The sequence below is a fragment of the Anopheles funestus genome, assembly GCF_943734845.2.
Source record: "Anopheles funestus chromosome X unlocalized genomic scaffold, idAnoFuneDA-416_04 X_unloc_29, whole genome shotgun sequence".
In the NCBI taxonomy this organism is placed as follows: Eukaryota; Metazoa; Arthropoda; class Insecta; order Diptera; family Culicidae; genus Anopheles; species Anopheles funestus.
Window position 1 is genome coordinate 1,215,684 of NW_026045153.1, and position 25,562 is coordinate 1,241,245.

The window sequence follows — 25,562 nt, forward strand, 5'->3', positions numbered from 1 at the left end:
TACAATTGAAGATCCATTGGAAACTGACCGAGTTATAAGGATCCAAAGTGGCAAAATGGGTAAAATTTTACGGGGCAAAGCCAAGGGTAATTTTTTTTATCCCTCTAATAACTTCTAGCACAGACATTGAATCGCTTTGTGATGTACGGATGAAATGTAGCAAACAGTTGGAACTACCCATAAAATCTTAAAGATAGACGATCCAATGTATAGAACCGGAGTAATGTGCGATACATGGTGAAAAATCGAGTGAAAAATTAACTATAAACTGTTTTTCCTCAATAACTCGAATACTAGACGTCGGAGGGGGGTGCCGTAGAACAATTTTTTGTAGCCCTTGAAATTACCTTTCGAATGATATATAGTGGTTTTTTGGTCAAAAAGTGACCCCGAGACTAGTAACGCTCCATACAAAAAACCGCCTAAAAAGTTTTGGTTTTGCAAAATTTTGAAAAGTTCAAAAAAATTTTTTTTTCAAAAACTACTAAAACGTGATAAGAACTTACTATAGACCATGAAAAGTGATATCCGATGATAATTTGCAAAAGTTGGTAACTAGTAAAAAATTTCACTTTTTTACTAGAGTCGGGTACCCGTACATTGAACATTTTGTATGGAAGACAACACTTGGTGCACCAAACTTTGTACCGCGAATAACTTTTTTGCCCGGCATCGGAGCGCATTGTTGTGGAACAACTTTTTGTAGCGCGTCACGAGACGCATCTAATTCTGAAGAAAGATCGAGAAAATGTTGAAAATTGACCGAGTTATGGCAGGTGAAAGAAAAAGCTTAGGTCGCGAATAACTTTTTTGCCCGACATCGGAGCACATGGTCGTGGAAGACTTTTAGCTTGCATTTGTCGAGATCTATCCAAATCACAAAGAAAATCCAAAATCGGTCGGTAAATGACTGAGATATGGGCAAAAATAGGTTGAAACGTGGCACCGGGGTTGAACGGGGTTGAAATAGGCACCTTACTCGGTGGACACAAATCGGTACATAAAACAGGTTTTTCGCGAATAACTTTTGTGCCCTACGTCTGAGCACATGGGTGTAGAATACTTTTTGGTAGAATTTCACGAGATGTAACTAAAACAGAAGAAATTTTGGAAAAATGTTGAAAATTCACCGAGTTACATCGAAGAATAGGTGCAAATGTGAACATTTTGCATGGAAGACAACACTTGGTGCACCAAACTTTGTACCGCGAATAACTTTTTTGCCCGGCATCGGAGCGCATGGTCGTGGAACAACTTTTTGTAGCGCGTCACGAGACGCATCTAATTCTGAAGAAAGATCGAGAAAATGTTGAAAATTGGCCGAGTTATGGCAGGTGAAAGAAAAAGTTTAGGTCGCGAATAACTTTTTTGCCCGACATCGGAGCACATGGTCGTGGAAGACTTTTAGCTTGCATTTGTCGAGATCTATCCAAATCACAAAGAAAATCCAAAATCGGTCGGTAAATGACTGAGATATGGGCAAAAATAGGTTGAAACGTGGCACCGGGGTTGAACGGGGTTGAAATAGGTTGAAATAGAGGTTTTTCGCGAATAACTTTTGTGCCCTACGTCTGAGCACATGGGTGTAGAATACTTTTTGGTAGAATTTCACGAGATGTAACTAAAACAGAAGAAATTTTGGAAAAATGTTGAAAATTCACCGAGTTACATCGAAGAATAGGTGCAAATGTGAACATTTTGTATGGAAAACAACAGTTGGTGCACCAAACTTTGTACCGCGAATAACTTTTTTGCCCGGCATCGGAGCGCATGGTCGTGGAACAACTTTTTGTAGCGCGTCACGAGACGCATCTAATTCTGAAGAAAGATCGAGAAAATGTTGAAAATTGACCGAGTTATGGCAGGTTAAAGAAAAAGTTTAGGTCGCGAATAACTTTTTTGCCCGACATCGGAGCACATGGTCGTGGAAGACTTTTAGCTTGCATTTATCGAGATCTATCCAAATCACAAAGAAAATCCAAAATCGGTCGGTAAATGACTGAGATATGGGCAAAAATAGGTTGAAACGTGGCACCGGGGTTGAACGGGGTTGAAATAGGCACCTTACTCGGTGGACACAAATCGGTACCTAAAACAGGTTTTTCGCGAATAACTTTTGTGCCCTACGTCTGAGCACATGGGTGTAGAATACTTTTTGGTAGAATTTCACGAGATGTAACTAAAACAGAAGAAATTTTGGAAAAATGTTGAAAATTCACCGAGTTACATCGAAGAATAGGTGCAAATGTGAACATTTTGCATGGAAGACAACACTTGGTGCACCAAACTTTGTACCGCGAATAACTTTTTTGACCGGCATCGGAGCGCATGGTCGTGGAACAACTTTTTGTAGCGCGTCACGAGACGCATCTAATTCTGAAGAAAGATCGAGAAAATGTTGAAAATTGGCCGAGTTATGGCAGGTGAAAGAAAAAGCTTAGGTCGCGAATAACTTTTTTGCCCGACATCGGAGCACATGGTCGTGGAAGACTTTTAGCTTGCATTTGTCGAGATCTATCCAAATCACAAAGAAAATCCAAAATCGGTCGGTAAATGACTGAGATATGGGCAAAAATAGGTTGAAACGTGGCACCGGGGTTGAACGGGGTTGAAATAGGTTGAAATAGAGGTTTTTCGCGAATAACTTTTGTGCCCTACGTCTGAGCACATGGGTGTAGAATACTTTTTGGTAGAATTTCACGAGATGTAACTAAAACAGAAGAAATTTTGGAAAAATGTTGAAAATTCACCGAGTTACATCGAAGAATAGGTGCAAATGTGAACATTTTGTATGGAAAACAACAGTTGGTGCACCAAACTTTGTACCGCGAATAACTTTTTTGCCCGGCATCGGAGCGCATGGTCGTGGAACAACTTTTTGTAGCGCGTCACGAGACGCATCTAATTCTGAAGAAAGATCGAGAAAATGTTGAAAATTGACCGAGTTATGGCAGGTGAAAGAAAAAGTTTAGGTCGCGAATAACTTTTTTGCCCGACATCGGAGCACATGGTCGTGGAAGACTTTTAGCTTGCATTTATCGAGATCTATCCAAATCACAAAGAAAATCCAAAATCGGTCGGTAAATGACTGAGATATGGGCAAAAATAGGTTGAAACGTGGCACCGGGGTTGAACGGGGTTGAAATAGGTTGAAATACAGGTTTTTCGCGAATAACTTTTGTGCCCTACGTCTGAGCACATGGGTGTAGAATACTTTTTGGTAGAATTTCACGAGATGTAACTAAAACAGAAGAAATTTTGGAAAAATGTTGAAAATTCACCGAGTTACATCGAAGAATAGGTGCAAATGTGAACATTTTGTATGGAAAACAACAGTTGGTGCACCAAACTTTGTACCGCGAATAACTTTTTTGCCCGGCATCGGAGCGCATGGTCGTGGAACAACTTTTTGTAGCGCGTCACAAGACGCATCTAATTCTGAAGAAAGATCGAGAAAATGTTGAAAATTGGCCGAGTTATGGCAGGTGAAAGAAAAAGCTTAGGTCGCGAATAACTTTTTTGCCCGACATCGGAGCACATGGTCGTGGAAGACTTTTAGCTTGCATTTGTCGAGATCTATCCAAATCACAAAGAAAATCCAAAATCGGTCGGTAAATGACTGAGATATGGGCAAAAATAGGTTGAAACGTGGCACCGGGGTTGAACGGGGTTGAAATAGGCACCTTACTCGGTGGACACAAATCGGTACATAAAACAGGTTTTTCGCGAATAACTTTTGTGCCCTACGTCTGAGCACATGGGTGTAGAATACTTTTTGGTAGAATTTCACGAGATGTAACTAAAACAGAAGAAATTTTGGAAAAATGTTGAAAATTCACCGAGTTACATCGAAGAATAGGTGCAAATGTGAACATTTTGTATGGAAAACAACAGTTGGTGCACCAAACTTTGTACCGCGAATAACTTTTTTGCCCGGCATCAAAGTGCATGGTCGTGGAACAACTTTTTGTAGCGCGTCACGAGACGCATCTAATTCTGAAGAAAGATCGAGAAAATGTTGAAAATTGACCGAGTTATGGCAGGTTAAAGAAAAAGTTTAGGTCGCGAATAACTTTTTTGCCCGACATCGGAGCACATGGTCGTGGAAGACTTTTAGCTTGCATTTATCGAGATCTATCCAAATCACAAAGAAAATCCAAAATCGGTCGGTAAATGACTGAGATATGGGCAAAAATAGGTTGAAACGTGGCACCGGGGTTGAACGGGGTTGAAATAGGCACCTTACTCGGTGGACACAAATCGGTACATAAAACAGGTTTTTCGCGAATAACTTTTGTGCCCTACGTCTGAGCACATGGGTGTAGAATACTTTTTGGTAGAATTTCACGAGATGTAACTAAAACAGAAGAAATTTTGGAAAAATGTTGAAAATTCACCGAGTTACATCGAAGAATAGGTGCAAATGTGAACATTTTGCATGGAAGACAACACTTGGTGCACCAAACTTTGTACCGCGAATAACTTTTTTGCCCGGCATCGGAGCGCATGGTCGTGGAACAACTTTTTGTAGCGCGTCACGAGACGCATCTAATTCTGAAGAAAGATCGAGAAAATGTTGAAAATTGGCCGAGTTATGGCAGGTGAAAGAAAAAGCTTAGGTCGCGAATAACTTTTTTGCCCGACATCGGAGCACATGGTCGTGGAAGACTTTTAGCTTGCATTTGTCGAGATCTATCCAAATCACAAAGAAAATCCAAAATCGGTCGGTAAATGACTGAGATATGGGCAAAAATAGGTTGAAACGTGGCACCGGGGTTGAACGGGGTTGAAATAGGTTGAAATAGAGGTTTTTCGCGAATAACTTTTGTGCCCTACGTCTGAGCACATGGGTGTAGAATACTTTTTGGTAGAATTTCACGAGATGTAACTAAAACAGAAGAAATTTTGGAAAAATGTTGAAAATTCACCGAGTTACATCGAAGAATAGGTGCAAATGTGAACATTTTGTATGGAAAACAACAGTTGGTGCACCAAACTTTGTACCGCGAATAACTTTTTTGCCCGGCATCGGAGCGCATGGTCGTGGAACAACTTTTTGTAGCGCGTCACGAGACGCATCTAATTCTGAAGAAAGATCGAGAAAATGTTGAAAATTGGCCGAGTTATGGCAGGTGAAAGAAAAAGCTTAGGTCGCGAATAACTTTTTTGCCCGACATCGGAGCACATGGTCGTGGAAGACTTTTAGCTTGCATTTGTCGAGATCTATCCAAATCACAAAGAAAATCCAAAATCGGTCGGTAAATGACTGAGATATGGGCAAAAATAGGTTGAAACGTGGCACCGGGGTTGAACGGGGTTGAAATAGGTTGAAATAGAGGTTTTTCGCGAATAACTTTTGTGCCCTACGTCTGAGCACATGGGTGTAGAATACTTTTTGGTAGAATTTCACGAGATGTAACTAAAACAGAAGAAATTTTGGAAAAATGTTGAAAATTCACCGAGTTACATCGAAGAATAGGTGCAAATGTGAACATTTTGTATGGAAAACAACACTTGGTGCACCAAACTTTGTACCGCGAATAACTTTTTTGCCCGGCATCGAAGCGCATGGTCGTGGAACAACTTTTTGTAGCGCGTCACAAGACGCATCTAATTCTGAAGAAAGATCGAGAAAATGTTGAAAATTGACCGAGTTATGGCAGGTGAAAGAAAAAGTTTAGGTCGCGAATAACTTTTTTGCCCGACATCGGAGCACATGGTCGTGGAAGACTTTTAGCTTGCATTTATCGAGATCTATCCAAATCACAAAGAAAATCCAAAATCGGTCGGTAAATGACTGAGATATAGTCAAAAATAGAAATTGAAATGCGAATCGCGAGAAATCAGCCTGAAGGTAGGCAATTCGTATAAGCCATTCAAAGTATTAGAAGCTACTTTTTCGAATAACTTTTTCCACAGACAACTTAGCACATCGGCGTAGAATAACTTTTGGTAGCTGATGAGCAGATCTTTCCAAATATGTGCTACAATTGAAGATCCATTGGAAACTGACCGAGTTATAAGCATCCAAAGTGGCAAAATGAGGAATTTTTTTTGGAAAAGTTGAGAAAATGTTAAGTCTTTGTACCTCGAATAACTTTTTCCACAGACAACTTAGCACATCGGCGTAGAATAACTTTTGGTAGCTAATGACCAGATCTATCCAAATATGTGCTACAATTGAAGATCCATTGAAAACTGACCGAGTTATAAGCATCCAAAGTGGCAAAATGAGGAATTTTTTTGGAAAAGTTGAGAAAATGTTAAGTCTTTGTACCTCGAATAACTTTTTCCACAGACAACTTAGCACATCGGCGTAGAATAACTTTTGGTAGCTAATGACCAGATCTATCCAAATATGTGCTACAATTGAAGATCCATTGGAAACTGACCGAGTTATAAGCATCCAAAGTGGCAAAATGAGGAATTTTTTTGGAAAAGTTGAGAAAATGTTAAGTCTTTGTACCTCGAATAACTTTTTCCACAGACAACTTAGCACATCGGCGTAGAATAACTTTTGGTAGCTAATGACCAGATCTATCCAAATATGTGCTACAATTGAAGATCCATTGGAAACTGACCGAGTTATAAGCATCCAAAGTGGCAAAATGAGGAATTTTTTTTGGAAAAGTTGAGAAAATGTTAAGTCTTTGTACCTCGAATAACTTTTTCCACAGACAACTTAGCACATCGGCGTAGAATAACTTTTGGTAGCTAATGACCAGATCTATCCAAATATGTGCTACAATTGAAGATCCATTGGAAACTGACCGAGTTATAAGCATCCAAAGTGGCAAAATGAGGAATTTTTTTGGAAAAGTATAGAAAATGTTAAGTCTTTGTACCTCGAATAACTTTTTCCACAGACAACTTAGCACATCGGCGTAGAATAACTTTTGGTAGCTAATGACCAGATCTATCCAAATATGTGCTACAATTGAAGATCCATTGGAAACTGACCGAGTTATAAGCATCCAAACTGGCAAAATGAGGAATTTTTTTGGAAAAGTTGAGAAAATGTTAAGTCTTTGTACCTCGAATAACTTTTTCCACAGACAACTTAGCACATCGGCGTAGAATAACTTTTGGTAGCTAATGACCAGATCTATCCAAATATGTGCTACAATTGAAGATCCATTGGAAACTGACCGAGTTATAAGCATCCAAAGTGGCAAAATGAGGAATTTTTTTGGAAAAGTTGAGAAAATGTTAAGTCTTTGTACCTCGAATAACTTTTTCCACAGACAACTTAGCACATCGGCGTAGAATAACTTTTGGTAGCTAATGACCAGATCTATCCAAATATGTGCTACAATTGAAGATCCATTGGAAACTGACCGAGTTATAAGCATCCAAAGTGGCAAAATGAGGATTTTTTTTTGGAAAGTTGAGAAAATGTTAAGTCTTTGTACCTCGAATAACTTTTTCCACAGACAACTTAGCACATCGGCGTAGAATAACTTTTGGTAGCTAATGACCAGATCTATCCAAATATGTGCTACAATTGAAGATCCATTGGAAACTGACCGAGTTATAAGCATCCAAAGTGGCAAAATGAGGAATTTTTTGGAAAAGTTGAGAAAATGTTAAGTCTTTGTACCTCGAATAACTTTTTCCACAGACAACTTAGCACATCGGCGTAGAATAACTTTTGGTAGCTGATGAGCAGATCTTTCCAAATCTGTGTTACAATTGAAGATCCATTGGAAACTGACCGAGTTATAAGCATCCAAAGTGGCAAAATGAGGAATTTTTTAGGAAAAATTGAGAAAATGTTAAGTCTTTGTACCTCGAATAACTTTTTCCACAGACAACTTAGCACATCGGCGTAGAATAACTTTTGGTAGCTAATGACCAGATCTATCCAAATATGTGCTACAATTGAAGATCCATTGGAAACTGACCGAGTTATAAGCATCCAAAGTGGCAAAATGAGGAATTTTTTTTGGAAAAGTTGAGAAAATGTTAAGTCTTTGTACCTCGAATAACTTTTTCCACAGACAACTTAGCACATCGGCGTAGAATAACTTTTGGTAGCTAATGACCAGATCTATCCAAATATGTGCTACAATTGAAGATCCATTGGAAACTGACCGAGTTATAAGCATCCAAAGTGGCAAAATGAGGATTTTTTTTGGAAAAGTTGAGAAAATGTTAAGTCTTTGTACCTCGAATAACTTTTTCCACAGACAACTTAGCACATCGGCGTAGAATAACTTTTGGTAGCTAATGACCAGATCTATCCAAATATGTGCTACAATTGAAGATCCATTGGAAACTGACCGAGTTATAAGCATCCAAAGTGGCAAAATGAGGATTTTTTTTTGGAAAGTTGAGAAAATGTTAAGTCTTTGTACCTCGAATAACTTTTTCCACAGACAACTTAGCACATCGGCGCAGAATAACTTTTGGTAGCTAATGACCAGATCTATCCAAATATGTGCTACAATTGAAGATCCATTGGAAACTGACCGAGTTATAAGCATCCAAAGTGGCAAAATGAGGAATTTTTTTGGAAAAGTTGAGAAAATGTTAAGTCTTTGTACCTCGAATAACTTTTTCCACAGACAACTTAGCACATCGGCGTAGAATAACTTTTGGTAGTTAATGACCAGATCTATCCAAATATGTGCTACAATTGAAGATCCATTGGAAACTGACCAAGTTATAAGCATCCAAAGTGGCAAAATGAGGAATTTTTTTGGAAAAGTTGAGAAAATGTTAAGTCTTTGTACCTCGAATAACTTTTTCCACAGACAACTTAGCACATCGGCGTAGAATAATTTTTGGTAGCTAATGACCAGATCTATCCAAATATGTGCTACAATTGAAGATCCATTGGAAACTGACCGAGTTATAAGCACCCAAAGTGGCAAAATGAGGAATTTTTTTGGAAAAGTTGAGAAAATGTTAAGTCTTTGTACCTCGAATAACTTTTTCCACAGACAACTTAGCACATCGGCGTAGAATAACTTTTGGTAGTTAATGACCAGATCTATCCAAATATGTGCTACAATTGAAGATCCATTGGAAACTGACCAAGTTATAAGCATCCAAAGTGGCAAAATGAGGAATTTTTTTGGAAAAGTTGAGAAAATGTTAAGTCTTTGTACCTCGAATAACTTTTTCCACAGACAACTTAGCACATCGGCGTAGAATAACTTTTGGTAGCTAATGACCAGATCTATCCAAATATGTGCTACAATTGAAGATCCATTGGAAACTGACCGAGTTATAAGCATCCAAAGTGGCAAAATGAGGAATTTTTTTGGAAAAGTTGAGAAAATGTTAAGTCTTTGTACCTCGAATAACTTTTTCCACAGACAACTTAGCACATCGGCGTAGAATAACTTTTGGTAGCTAATGACCAGATCTATCCAAATATGTGCTACAATTGAAGATCCATTGGAAACTGACCGAGTTATAAGCATCCAAAGTGGCAAAATGAGGAATTTTTTTGGAAAAGTTGAGAAAATGTTAAGTCTTTGTACCTCGAATAACTTTTTCCACAGACAACTTAGCACATCGGCGTAGAATAACTTTTGGTAGCTAATGACCAGATCTATCCAAATATGTGCTACAATTGAAGATCCATTGGAAACTGACCGAGTTATAAGCATCCAAAGTGGCAAAATGAGGAATTTTTTTGGAAAAGTTGAGAAAATGTTAAGTCTTTGTACCTCGAATAACTTTTTCCACAGACAACTTAGCACATCGGCGTAGAATAACTTTTGGTAGCTAATGACCAGATCTATCCAAATATGTGCTACAATTGAAGATCCATTGGAAACTGACCGAGTTATAAGCATCCAAAGTGGCAAAATGAGGAATTTGTTTGGAAAAGTTGAGAAAATGTTAAGTCTTTGTACCTCGAATAACTTTTTCCACAGACAACTTAGCACATCGGCGTAGAATAACTTTTGGTAGCTAATGACCAGATCTATCCAAATATGTGCTACAATTGAAGATCCATTGGAAACTGACCGAGTTATAAGCATCCAAAGTGGCAAAATGAGGAATTTTTTTGGAAAAGTTGAGAAAATGTTAAGTCTTTGTACCTCGAATAACTTTTTCCACAGACAACTTAGCACATCGGCGTAGAATAACTTTTGGTAGCTAATGACCAGATCTATCCAAATATGTGCTACAATTGAAGATCCATTGGAAACTGACCGAGTTATAAGCATCCAAAGTGGCAAAATGAGGAATTTTTTGGAAAAGTTGAGAAAATGTTAAGTCTTTGTACCTCGAATAACTTTTTCCACAGACAACTTAGCACATCGGCGTAGAATAACTTTTGGTAGCTAATGACCAGATCTATCCAAATATGTGCTACAATTGAAGATCCATTGGAAACTGACCGAGTTATAAGCATCCAAAGTGGCAAAATGAGGAATTTTTTTTGGAAAAGTTGAGAAAATGTTAAGTCTTTGTACCTCGAATAACTTTTTCCACAGACAACTTAGCACATCGGCGTAGAATAACTTTTGGTAGCTAATGACCAGATCTATCCAAATATGTGCTACAATTGAAGATCCATTGGAAACTGACCGAGTTATAAGCATCCAAAGTGGCAAAATGAGGAATTTTTTTGGAAAAGTTGAGAAAATGTTAAGTCTTTGTACCTCGAATAACTTTTTCCACAGACAACTTAGCACATCGGCGTAGAATAACTTTTGGTAGCTAATGACCAGATCTATCCAAATATGTGCTACAATTGAAGATCCATTGGAAACTGACCGAGTTATAAGCATCCAAAGTGGCAAAATGAGGAATTTTTTTGGAAAAGTTGAGAAAATGTTAAGTCTTTGTACCTCGAATAACTTTTTCCACAGACAACTTAGCACATCGGCGTAGAATAACTTTTGGTAGCTAATGACCAGATCTATCCAAATATGTGCTACAATTGAAGATCCATTGGAAACTGACCGAGTTATAAGCATCCAAAGTGGCAAAATGAGGAATTTTTTTGGAAAAGTTGAGAAAATGTTAAGTCTTTGTACCTCGAATAACTTTTTCCACAGACAACTTAGCACATCGGCGTAGAATAACTTTTGGTAGCTAATGACCAGATCTATCCAAATATGTGCTACAATTGAAGATCCATTGGAAACTGACCGAGTTATAAGCATCCAAAGTGGCAAAATGAGGAATTTTTTTGGAAAAGTTGAGAAAATGTTAAGTCTTTGTACCTCGAATAACTTTTTCCACAGACAACTTAGCACATCGGCGTAGAATAACTTTTGGTAGCTAATGACCAGATCTATCCAAATATGTGTTACAATTGAAGATCCATTGAAAACTGACCGAGTTATAAGCATCCAAAGTGGCAAAATGAGGAATTTTTTTGGAAAAGTTGAGAAAATGTTAAGTCTTTGTACCTCGAATAACTTTTTCCACAGACAACTTAGCACATCGGCGTAGAATAACTTTTGGTAGCTAATGACCAGATCTATCCAAATATGTGCTACAATTGAAGATCCATTGGAAACTGACCGAGTTATAAGCATCCAAAGTGGCAAAATGAGGAATTTTTTTGGAAAAGTTGAGAAAATGTTAAGTCTTTGAACCTCAAATAACTTTTTCCACAGACAACTTAGCACATCGGCGTAGAATAACTTTTGGTAGCTAATGACCAGATCTATCCAAATATGTGTTACAATTGAAGATCCATTGAAAACTGACCGAGTTATAAGCATCCAAAGTGGCAAAATGAGGAATTTTTTTGGAAAAGTTGAGAAAATGTTAAGTCTTTGTACCTCGAATAACTTTTTCCACAGACAACTTAGCACATCGGCGTAGAATAACTTTTGGTAGCTAATGACCAGATCTATCCAAATATGTGCTACAATTGAAGATCCATTGGAAACTGTCCGAGTTATAAGCATCCAAAGTGGCAAAATGAGGAATTTTTTTGGAAAAGTTGAGAAAATGTTAAGTCTTTGTACCTCAAATAACTTTTTCCACAGACAACTTAGCACATCGGCGTAGAATAACTTTTGGTAGCTAATGACCAGATCTATCCAAATATGTGCTACAATTGAAGATCCATTGGAAACTGACCGAGTTATAAGCATCCAAAGTGGCAAAATGAGGATTTTTTTTGGAAAAGTTGAGAAAATGTTAAGTCTTTGTACCTCAAATAACTTTTTCCACAGACAACTTAGCACATCGGCGTAGAATAACTTTTGGTAGCTAATGACCAGATCTATCCAAATATGTGCTACAATTGAAGATCCATTGGAAACTGACCGAGTTATAAGCATCCAAAGTGGCAAAATGAGGAATTTTTTTGGAAAAGTTGAGAAAATGTTAAGTCTTTGTACCTCGAATAACTTTTTCCACAGACAACTTAGCACATCGGCGTAGAATAACTTTTGGTAGCTAATGACCAGATCTATCCAAATATGTGCTACAATTGAAGATCCATTGGAAACTGACCGAGTTATAAGCATCCAAAGTGGCAAAATGAGGAATTTTTTTGGAAAAGTTGAGAAAATGTTAAGTCTTTGTACCTCGAATAACTTTTTCCACAGACAACTTAGCACATCGGCGTAGAATAACTTTTGGTAGCTAATGACCAGTTCTATCCAAATATGTGCTACAATTGAAGATCCATTGGAAACTGACCGAGTTATAAGCATCCAAAGTGGCAAAATGAGGAATTTTTTTAGAAAAATTGAGAAAATGTTAAGTCTTTGTACCTCAAATAACTTTTTCCACAGACAACTTAGCACATCGGCGTAGAATAACTTTTGGTAGCTAATGACCAGATCTATCTAAATATGTGCTACAATTGAAGATCCATTGGAAACTGTCCGAGTTATAAGCATCCAAAGTGCAAAATGAGGAATTTTTTTGGAAAAGTTGAGAAAATGTTAAGTCTTTGTACCTCAAATAACTTTTTCCACAGACAACTTAGCACATCGGCGTAGAATAACTTTTGGTAGCTAATGACCAGATCTATCCAAATATGTGCTACAATTGAAGATCCATTGGAAACTGACCGAGTTATAAGCATCCAAAGTGGCAAAATGAGGAATTTTTTTGGAAAAGTTGAGAAAATGTTAAGTCTTTGTACCTCAAATAACTTTTTCCACAGACAACTTAGCTCATCGGCGTAGAATAACTTTTGGTAGCTAATGACCAGATCTATCCAAATATGTGCTACAATTGAAGATCCATTGGAAACTGACCGAGTTATAAGCATCCAAAGTGGCAAAATGAGGAATTTTTTTGGAAAAGTTGAGAAAATGTTAAGTCTTTGTACCTCAAATAACTTTTTCCACAGACAACTTAGCACATCGGCGTAGAATAACTTTTGGTAGCTAATGACCAGATCTATCTAAATATGTGCTACAATTGAAGATCCATTGGAAACTGTCCGAGTTATAAGCATCCAAAGTGCAAAATGAGGAATTTTTTTGGAAAAGTTGAGAAAATGTTAAGTCTTTGTACCTCAAATAACTTTTTCCACAGACAACTTAGCACATCGGCGTAGAATAACTTTTGGTAGCTAATGACCAGATCTATCCAAATATGTGCTACAATTGAAGATCCATTGGAAACTGACCGAGTTATAAGCATCCAAAGTGGCAAAATGAGGAATTTTTTTGGAAAAGTTGAGAAAATGTTAAGTCTTTGTACCTCAAATAACTTTTTCCACAGACAACTTAGCTCATCGGCGTAGAATAACTTTTGGTAGCTAATGACCAGATCTATCCAAATATGTGCTACAATTGAAGATCCATTGGAAACTGACCGAGTTATAAGCATCCAAAGTGGCAAAATGAGGAATTTTTTGGAAAAGTTGAGAAAATGTTAAGTCTTTGTACCTCGAATAACTTTTTCCACAGACAACTTAGCACATCGGCGTAGAATAACTTTTGGTAGCTAATGACCAGATCTATCCAAATATGTGCTACAATTGAAGATCCATTGGAAACTGACCGAGTTATAAGCATCCAAAGTGGCAAAATGAGGAATTTTTTTTGGAAAAGTTGAGAAAATGTTAAGTCTTTGTACCTCAAATAACTTTTTCCACAGACAACTTAGCACATCGGCGTAGAATAACTTTTGGTAGCTAATGACCAGATCTATCTAAATATGTGCTACAATTGAAGATCCATTGGAAACTGTCCGAGTTATAAGCATCCAAAGTGCAAAATGAGGAATTTTTTTGGAAAAGTTGAGAAAATGTTAAGTCTTTGTACCTCAAATAACTTTTTCCACAGACAACTTAGCACATCGGCGTAGAATAACTTTTGGTAGCTAATGACCAGATCTATCCAAATATGTGCTACAATTGAAGATCCATTGGAAACTGACCGAGTTATAAGCATCCAAAGTGGCAAAATGAGGAATTTTTTTGGAAAAGTTGAGAAAATGTTAAGTCTTTGTACCTCAAATAACTTTTTCCACAGACAACTTAGCTCATCGGCGTAGAATAACTTTTGGTAGCTAATGACCAGATCTATCCAAATATGTGCTACAATTGAAGATCCATTGGAAACTGACCGAGTTATAAGCATCCAAAGTGGCAAAATGAGGAATTTTTTTGGAAAAGTTGAGAAAATGTTAAGTCTTTGTACCTCAAATAACTTTTTCCACAGACAACTTAGCACATCGGCGTAGAATAACTTTTGGTAGCTAATGACCAGATCTATCTAAATATGTGCTACAATTGAAGATCCATTGGAAACTGTCCGAGTTATAAGCATCCAAAGTGCAAAATGAGGAATTTTTTTGGAAAAGTTGAGAAAATGTTAAGTCTTTGTACCTCAAATAACTTTTTCCACAGACAACTTAGCACATCGGCGTAGAATAACTTTTGGTAGCTAATGACCAGATCTATCCAAATATGTGCTACAATTGAAGATCCATTGGAAACTGACCGAGTTATAAGCATCCAAAGTGGCAAAATGAGGAATTTTTTTGGAAAAGTTGAGAAAATGTTAAGTCTTTGTACCTCAAATAACTTTTTCCACAGACAACTTAGCTCATCGGCGTAGAATAACTTTTGGTAGCTAATGACCAGATCTATCCAAATATGTGCTACAATTGAAGATCCATTGGAAACTGACCGAGTTATAAGCATCCAAAGTGGCAAAATGAGGAATTTTTTGGAAAAGTTGAGAAAATGTTAAGTCTTTGTACCTCGAATAACTTTTTCCACAGACAACTTAGCACATCGGCGTAGAATAACTTTTGGTAGCTAATGACCAGATCTATCCAAATATGTGCTACAATTGAAGATCCATTGGAAACTGACCGAGTTATAAGCATCCAAAGTGGCAAAATGAGGAATTTTTTTTGGAAAAGTTGAGAAAATGTTAAGTCTTTGTACCTCGAATAACTTTTTCCACAGACAACTTAGCACATCGGCGTAGAACAACTTTTGGTAGCTAATGACCAGATCTATCCAAATATGTGTTACAATTGAAGATCCATTGAAAACTGACCGAGTTATAAGCATCCAAAGTGGCAAAATGAGGAATTTTTTTGGAAAAGTTGAGAAAATGTTAAGTCTTTGTACCTCGAATAACTTTTTCCACAGACAACTTAGCACATCGGCGTAGAATAACTTTTGGTAGCTAATGACCAGATCTATCCAAATATGTGCTACAATTGAAGATCCATTGGAAACTGACCGAGTTATAAGCATCCAAAGTGGCAAAATGAGGAATTTTTTTTGGAAAAGTTGAGAAAATGTTAAGTCTTTGTACCTCGAATAACTTTTTCCACAGACAACTTAGCACATCGGCGTAGAACAACTTTTGGTAGCTAATGACCAGATCTATCCAAATATGTGTTACAATTGAAGATCCATTGAAAACTGACCGAGTTATAAGCATCCAAAGTGGCAAAATGAGGAATTTTTTTGGAAAAGTTGAGAAAATGTTAAGTCTTTGTACCTCGAATAACTTTTTCCACAGACAACTTAGCACATCGGCGTAGAATAACTTTTGGTAGCTAATGACCAGATCTATCCAAATATGTGCTACAATTGAAGATCCATTGGAAACTGACCGAGTTATAAGCATCCAAAGTGGCAAAATGAGGAATTTTTTGGAAAAGTTGAGAAAATGTTAAGTCTTTGTACCTCGAATAACTTTTTCCACAGACAACTTAGCACATCGGCGTAGAATAACTTTTGGTAGCTAATGACCAGATCTATCCAAATATGTGCTACAATTGAAGATCCATTGGAAACTGACCGAGTTATAAGCATCCAAAGTGGCAAAATGAGGAATTTTTTTTGGAAAAGTTGAGAAAATGTTAAGTCTTTGTACCTCGAATAACTTTTTCCACAGACAACTTAGCACATCGGCGTAGAACAACTTTTGGTAGCTAATGACCAGATCTATCCAAATATGTGTTACAATTGAAGATCCATTGAAAACTGACCGAGTTATAAGCATCCAAAGTGGCAAAATGAGGAATTTTTTTGGAAAAGTTGAGAAAATGTTAAGTCTTTGTACCTCGAATAACTTTTTCCACAGACAACTTAGCACATCGGCGTAGAATAACTTTTGGTAGCTAATGACCAGATCTATCCAAATATGTGTTACAATTGAAGATCCATTGGAAACTGACCGAGTTATAAGCATCCAAAGTGGCAAAATGAGGAATTTTTTTGGAAAAGTTGAGAAAATGTTAAGTCTTTGTACCTCGAATAACTTTTTCCACAGACAACTTAGCACATCGGCGTAGAATAACTTTTGGTAGCTAATGACCAGATCTATCCAAATATGTGCTACAATTGAAGATCCATTGGAAACTGACCGAGTTATAAGCATCCAAAGTGGCAAAATGAGGAATATTTTTAGAAAAATTGAGAAAATGTTAAGTCTTTGTACCTCGAATAACTTTTTCCACAGACAACTTAGCACATCGGCGTAGAATAACTTTTGGTAGCTAATGACCAGATCTATCCAAATATGTGTTACAATTGAAGATCCATTGGAAACTGACCGAGTTATAAGCATCCAAAGTGGCAAAATGAGGAATTTTTTTTGGAAAAGTTGAGAAAATGTTAAGTCTTTGTACCTCGAATAACTTTTTCCACAGACAACTTAGCACATCGGCGTAGAACAACTTTTGGTAGCTAATGACCAGATCTATCCAAATATGTGTTACAATTGAAGATCCATTGAAAACTGACCGAGTTATAAGCATCCAAAGTGGCAAAATGAGGAATTTTTTTGGAAAAGTTGAGAAAATGTTAAGTCTTTGTACCTCAAATAACTTTTTCCACAGACAACTTAGCACATCGGCGTAGAATAACTTTTGGTAGCTAATGACCAGATCTATCTAAATATGTGCTACAATTGAAGATCCATTGGAAACTGTCCGAGTTATAAGCATCCAAAGTGCAAAATGAGGAATTTTTTTGGAAAAGTTGAGAAAATGTTAAGTCTTTGTACCTCAAATAACTTTTTCCACAGACAACTTAGCACATCGGCGTAGAATAACTTTTGGTAGCTAATGACCAGATCTATCCAAATATGTGCTACAATTGAAGATCCATTGGAAACTGACCGAGTTATAAGCATCCAAAGTGGCAAAATGAGGAATTTTTTTGGAAAAGTTGAGAAAATGTTAAGTCTTTGTACCTCAAATAACTTTTTCCACAGACAACTTAGCTCATCGGCGTAGAATAACTTTTGGTAGCTAATGACCAGATCTATCCAAATATGTGCTACAATTGAAGATCCATTGGAAACTGACCGAGTTATAAGCATCCAAAGTGGCAAAATGAGGAATTTTTTGGAAAAGTTGAGAAAATGTTAAGTCTTTGTACCTCGAATAACTTTTTCCACAGACAACTTAGCACATCGGCGTAGAATAACTTTTGGTAGCTAATGACCAGATCTATCCAAATATGTGCTACAATTGAAGATCCATTGGAAACTGACCGAGTTATAAGCATCCAAAGTGGCAAAATGAGGAATTTTTTTTGGAAAAGTTGAGAAAATGTTAAGTCTTTGTACCTCGAATAACTTTTTCCACAGACAACTTAGCACATCGGCGTAGAACAACTTTTGGTAGCTAATGACCAGATCTATCCAAATATGTGTTACAATTGAAGATCCATTGAAAACTGACCGAGTTATAAGCATCCAAAGTGGCAAAATGAGGAATTTTTTTGGAAAAGTTGAGAAAATGTTAAGTCTTTGTACCTCGAATAACTTTTTCCACAGACAACTTAGCACATCGGCGTGGAATAACTTTTGGTAGCTAATGACCAGATCTATCCAAATATGTGCTACAATTGAAGATCCATTGGAAACTGACCGAGTTATAAGCATCCAAAGTGGCAAAATGAGGAATTTTTTTTGGAAAAGTTGAGAAAATGTTAAGTCTTTGTACCTCGAATAACTTTTTCCACAGACAACTTAGCACATCGGCGTAGAACAACTTTTGGTAGCTAATGACCAGATCTATCCAAATATGTGTTACAATTGAAGATCCATTGAAAACTGACCGAGTTATAAGCATCCAAAGTGGCAAAATGAGGAATTTTTTTGGAAAAGTTGAGAAAATGTTAAGTCTTTGTACCTCGAATAACTTTTTCCACAGACAACTTAGCACATCGGCGTAGAATAACTTTTGGTAGCTAATGACCAGATCTATCCAAATATGTGTTACAATTGAAGATCCATTGAAAACTGACCGAGTTATAAGCATCCAAAGTGGCAAAATGAGGAATTTTTTTGGAAAAGTTGAGAAAATGTTAAGTCTTTGTACCTCGAATAACTTTTTCCACAGACAACTTAGCACATCGGCGTAGAATAACTTTTGGTAGCTAATGACCAGATCTATCCAAATATGTGTTACAATTGAAGATCCATTGGAAACTGACCGAGTTATAAGCATCCAAAGTGGCAAAATGAGGAATTTTTTTGGAAAAGTTGAGAAAATGTTAAGTCTTTGTACCTCGAATAACTTTTTCCACAGACAACTTAGCACATCGGCGTAGAATAACTTTTGGTAGCTAATGACCAGATCTATCCAAATATGTGCTACAATTGAAGATCCATTGGAAACTGACCGAGTTATAAGCATCCAAAGTGGCAAAATGAGGAATTTTTTTAGAAAAATTGAGAAAATGTTAAGTCTTTGTACCTCAAATAACTTTTTCCACAGACAACTTAGCACATCGGCGTAGAATAACTTTTGGTAGCTAATGACCAGATCTATCTAAATATGTGCTACAATTGAAGATCCATTGGAAACTGTCCGAGTTATAAGCATCCAAAATGCAAAATGAGGAATTTTTTTGGAAAAGTTGAGAAAATGTTAAGTCTTTGTACCTCAAATAACTTTTTCCACAGACAACTTAGCACATCGGCGTAGAATAACTTTTGGTAGCTAATGACCAGATCTATCCAAATATGTGCTACAATTGAAGATCCATTGGAAACTGACCGAGTTATAAGCATCCAAAGTGGCAAAATGAGGAATTTTTTTGGAAAAGTTGAGAAAATGTTAAGTCTTTGTACCTCGAATAACTTTTTCCACAGACAACTTAGCACATCGGCGTAGAATAACTTTTGGTAGCTAATGACCAGATCTATCCAAATATGTGCTACAATTGAAGATCCATTGGAAACTGACCGAGTTATAAGCATCCAAAGTGGCAAAATGAGGAATTTTTTTGGAAAAGTTGAGAAAATGTTAAGTCTTTGTACCTCGAATAACTTTTTCCACAGACAACTTAGCACATCGGCGTAGAATAACTTTTGGTAGCTAATGACCAGATCTATCCAAATATGTGCTACAATTGGAGATCCATTGGAAACTGACCGAGTTATAAGCATCCAAATTGGCAAAATGAGGAATTTTTTTGGAAAAGTTGAGAAAATGTTAAGTCTTTGTACCTCGAATAACTTTTTCCACAGACAACTTAGCACATCGGCGTAGAATAACTTTTGGTAGCTAATGACTAGATCTATCCAAATATGTGCTACAATTGAAGATCCATTGGAAACTGACCGAGTTATAAGCATCCAAAGTGGCAAAATGAGGAATTTTTTAGGAAAAATTGAGAAAATTTTAAGTCTTTGTACCTCGAATAACTTTTTCCACAGACAACTTAGCACATCGGCGTAGAATAACTTTTGGTAGCTAATGACCAGATCTATCCAAATATGTGCTACAATTGAAGATCCATTGGAAACTGACCGAGTTATAAGCATCCAAAGTGGCAAAATGAGGATTTTTTTTGGAAAAGTTGAGAAAATGTTAAGTCTTTGTACCTCGAATAACTTTTTCCACAGACAACTTAGCACATCGGCGTAGAATAACTTTTGGTAGCTAATGACCAGATCTATCCAAATATGCGCTACAATTGAAGATCCATTGGAAACTGTCCGAGTTATAAGCATCCAAAGTGGCAAAATGAGGAATTTTTTTGGAAAAGTTGAGAAAATGTTAAGTCTTTGTACCTCAAATAACTTTTTCCACAGACAACTTAGCACATCGGCGTAGAATAACTTTTGGTAGCTAATGACCAGATCTATCCAAATATGTGCTACAATTGAAGATCCATTGGAAACTGACCGAGTTATAAGCATCCAAAGTGGCAAAATGAGGAATTTTTTTGGAAAAGTTGAGAAAATGTTAAGTCTTTGTACCTCAAATAACTTTTTCCACAGACAACTTAGCACATCGGCGTAGAATAACTTTTGGTAGCTAATGACCAGATCTATCCAAATATGTGCTACAATTGAAGATCCATTGGAAACTGACCGAGTTATAAGCATCCAAAGTGGCAAAATGAGGAATTTTTTTTGGAAAAGTTGAGAAAATGTTAAGTCTTTGTACCTCGAATAACTTTTTCCACAGACAACTTAGCACATCGGCGTAGAATAACTTTTGGTAGCTAATGACCAGATCTATCCAAATATGTGCTACAATTGAAGATCCATTGGAAACTGGCCGAGTTATAAGCATCCAAAGTGGCAAAATGAGGAATTTTTTTGGAAAAGTTGAGAAAATGTTAAGTCTTTGTACCTCGAATAACTTTTTCCACAGACAACTTAGCACATCGGCGTAGAATAACTTTTGGTAGCTAATGACCAGATCTATCCAAATATGTGCTACAATTGAAGATCCATTGGAAACTGACCGAGTTATAAGCATCCAAAGTGGCAAAATGAGGAATTTTTTTTGGAAAAGTTGAGAAAATGTTAAGTCTTTGTACCTCGAATAACTTTTTCCACAGACAACTTAGCACATCGGCGTAGAATAACTTTTGGTAGCTAATGACCAGATCTATCCAAATATGTGCTACAATTGAAGATCCATTGGAAACTGACCGAGTTATAAGCATCCAAAGTGGCAAAATGAGGAATTTTTTTGGAAAAGTTGAGAAAATGTTAAGTCTTTGTACCTCAAATAACTTTTTCCACAGACAACTTAGCACATCGGCGTAGAATAACTTTTGGTAGCTAATGACCAGATCTATCCAAATATGTGCTACAATTGAAGATCCATTGGAAACTGACCGAGTTATAAGCATCCAAAGTGGCAAAATGAGGAATTTTTTTTGGAAAAGTTGAGAAAATGTTAAGTCTTTGTACCTCGAATAACTTTTTCCACAGACAACTTAGCACATCGGCGTAGAATAACTTTTGGTAGCTAATGACCAGATCAATCCAAATATGTGCTACAATTGAAGATCCATTGGAAACTGACCGAGTTATAAGCATCCAAAGTGGCAAAATGAGGAATTTTTTTGGAAAAGTTGAGAAAATGTTAAGTCTTTGTACCTCAAATAACTTTTTCCACAGACAACTTAGCACATCGGCGTAGAATAACTTTTGGTAGCTAATGACCAGATCTATCCAAATATGTGCTACAATTGAAGATCCATTGGAAACTGACCGAGTTATAAGCATCCAAAGTGGCAAAATGAGGAATTTTTTTGGAAAAGTTGAGAAAATGTTAAGTCTTTGTACCTCGAATAACTTTTTCCACAGACAACTTAGCACATCGGCGTAGAATAACTTTTGGTAGCTAATGACCAGATCTATCCAAATATGTGCTACAATTGAAGATCCATTGGAAACTGTCCGAGTTATAAGCATCCAAAGTGGCAAAATGAGGAATTTTTTTGGAAAAGTTGAGAAAATGTTAAGTCTTTGTACCTCGAATAACTTTTTCCACAGACAACTTAGCACATCGGCGTAGAATAACTTTTGGTAGCTAATGACCAGATCTATCCAAATATGTGCTACAATTGAAGATCCATTGGAAACTGACCGAGTTATAAGCATCCAAAGTGGCAAAATGAGGAATTTTTTTAGAAAAATTGAGAAAATGTTAAGTCTTTGTACCTCAAATAACTTTTTCCACAGACAACTTAGCACATCGGCGTAGAATAACTTTTGGTAGCTAATGACCAGATCTATCTAAATATGTGCTACAATTGAAGATCCATTGGAAACTGTCCGAGTTATAAGCATCCAAAGTGCAAAATGAGGAATTTTTTTGGAAAAGTTGAGAAAATGTTAAGTCTTTGTACCTCAAATAACTTTTTCCACAGACAACTTAGCACATCGGCGTAGAATAACTTTTGGTAGCTAATGACCAGATCTATCCAAATATGTGCTACAATTGAAGATCCATTGGAAACTGACCGAGTTATAAGCATCCAAAGTGGCAAAATGAGGAATTTTTTTGGAAAAGTTGAGAAAATGTTAAGTCTTTGTACCTCAAATAACTTTTTCCACAGACAACTTAGCTCATCGGCGTAGAATAACTTTTGGTAGCTAATGACCAGATCTATCCAAATATGTGCTACAATTGAAGATCCATTGGAAACTGACCGAGTTATAAGCACCTATAGTGGCAAAATGAGGAATTTTTTTGGAAAAGTTGAGAAAATGTTAAGTCTTTGTACCTCGAATAACTTTTTCCACAGACAACTTAGCACATCGGCGTAGAATAACTTTTGGTAGCTGATAAGCAGATCTTTTCAAATCTGTGTTACAATTGAAGATCCATTGGAAACTGACCGAGTTATAAGCATCCAAAGTGGCAAAATGAGGAATTTTTTAGGAAAAATTGAGAAAATTTTAAGTCTTTGTACCTCGAATAACTTTTTCCACAGACAACTTAGCACATCGGCGTAGAATAACTTTTGGTAGCTAATGACCAGATCTATCCAAATATGTGCTACAATTGAAGATCCATTGGAAACTGTCCGAGTTATAAGCATCCAAAGTGGCAAAATGAGGAATTTTTTTTAGAAAAATTGAGAAAATGTTAAGTCTTTGTACCTCAAATAACTTTTTCCACAGACAACTTAGCACATCGGCGTAGAATAACTTTTGGTAGCTAATGACCAGATCTATCCAAATATGTGCTACAATTGAAGATCCATTGGAAACTGACCGAGTTATACGCATCCAAAGTGGCAAAATGAGGAATTTTTTTTTGGAAAAGTTGAGAAAATGTTAAGTCTTTGTACCTCGAATAACTTTTTCCACAGACAACTTAGCACATCGGCGTAGAATAACTTTTGGTAGCTAATGACCAGATCTATCCAAATATGTGCTACAATTGAAGATCCATTGGAAACTGACCGAGTTATAAGCATCCAAAGTGGCAAAATGAGGAATTTTTTTGGAAAAGTTGAGAAAATGTTAAGTCTTTGTACCTCGAATAACTTTTTCCACAGACAACTTAGCACATCGGCGTAGAATAACTTTTGGTAGCTAATGACCAGATCTATCCAAATATGTGCTACAATTGAAGATCCATTGGAAACTGACCGAGTTATAAGCATCCAAAGTGGCAAAATGAGGAATTTTTTGGAAAAGTTGAGAAAATGTTAAGTCTTTGTACCTCGAATAACTTTTTCCACAGACAACTTAGCACATCGGCGTAGAATAACTTTTGGTAGCTAATGACCAGATCTATCCAAATATGTGCTACAATTGAAGATCCATTGGAAACTGACCGAGTTATAAGCATCCAAAGTGGCAAAATGAGGAATTTTTTTGGAAAAGTTGAGAAAATGTTAAGTCTTTGTACCTCGAATAACTTTTTCCACAGACAACTTAGCACATCGGCGTAGAATAACTTTTGGTAGCTAATGACCAGATCTATCCAAATATGTGCTACAATTGAAGATCCATTGGAAACTGACCGAGTTATAAGCATCCAAAGTGGCAAAATGAGGAATTTTTTGGAAAAGTTGAGAAAATGTTAAGTCTTTGTACCTCGAATAACTTTTTCCACAGACAACTTAGCACATCGGCGTAGAATAACTTTTGGTAGCTAATGACCAGATCTATCCAAATATGTGCTACAATTGAAGATCCATTGGAAACTGACCGAGTTATAGGCATCCAAAGTGGCAAAATGAGGAATTTTTTTGGAAAAGTTGAGAAAATGTTAAGTCTTTGTACCTCGAATAACTTTTTCCACAGACAACTTAGCACATCGGCGTAGAATAACTTTTGGTAGCTAATGACCAGATCTATCCAAATATGTGCTACAATTGAAGATCCATTGGAAACTGACCGAGTTATAAGCATCCAAAGTGGCAAAATGAGGAATTTTTTGGAAAAGTTGAGAAAATGTTAAGTCTTTGTACCTCGAATAACTTTTTCCACAGACAACTTAGCACATCGGCGTAGAATAACTTTTGGTAGCTAATGACCAGATCTATCCAAATATGTGCTACAATTGAAGATCCATTGGAAACTGACCGAGTTATAAGGATCCAAAGTGGCAAAATGGGTAAAATTTTACGGGGCAAAGCCAAGGGTAATTTTTTTTATCCCTCTAATAACTTCTAGCACAGACATTGAATCGCTTTGTGATGTACGGATGAAATGTAGCAAACAGTTGGAACTACCCATAAAATCTTAAAGATAGACGATCCAATGTATAGAACCGGAGTAATGTGCGATACATGGTGAAAAATCGAGTGAAAAATTAACTATAAACTGTTTTTCCTCAATAACTCGAATACTAGACGTCGGAGGGGGGTGCCGTAGAACAATTTTTTGTAGCCCTTGAAATTACCTTTCGAATGATATATAGTGGTTTTTTGGTCAAAAAGTGACCCCGAGACTAGTAACCCTCCATACACAAAACCGCCTAAAAAGTTTTGGTTTTGCAAAATTTTGAAAAGTGCGTCAAAAAAATTTTTTCAAAAAGTACCAAATCGTGATCAGAACTCACTATAGACCATAAAAAGTGAAATCCGATGATCATTTGCAACACTTGGTCAATCGAGAAAAATTTCACTTTTTTACTAGAGTCGGGTACCCTGTACGAAAAACCGCTATAGTTGCGGTTTTTGGCCAATAACTCGAATACTAGACGTCGGAGGGGGGTGCCGTAGAACAATTTTTTGTAGCCCTTGAAATTACCTTTCGAATGATATATAGTGGTTTTTTGGTCAAACAGTGACCCCGAGACTAGTAACGCTCCATACACAAAACCGCCTAAAAAGTTTTGGTTTTGCAAAATTTTGAAAAGTGCGTCAAAAATTTTTTTTCAAAAAGTACCAAATCGTGATCAGAACTCACTATAGACCA

The 25,562-nt window shown here is 36.8% G+C and overlaps 1 protein-coding gene across 2 annotated transcripts in view; it reads right to left on the reverse strand.

Annotated features, from left to right (window-relative positions):
* Positions 1-25,562, reverse strand: part of LOC125773305 (uncharacterized) — a 130,410-nt gene that overhangs the window by 75,788 nt on the left and 29,060 nt on the right. The window lies entirely within an intron of this gene.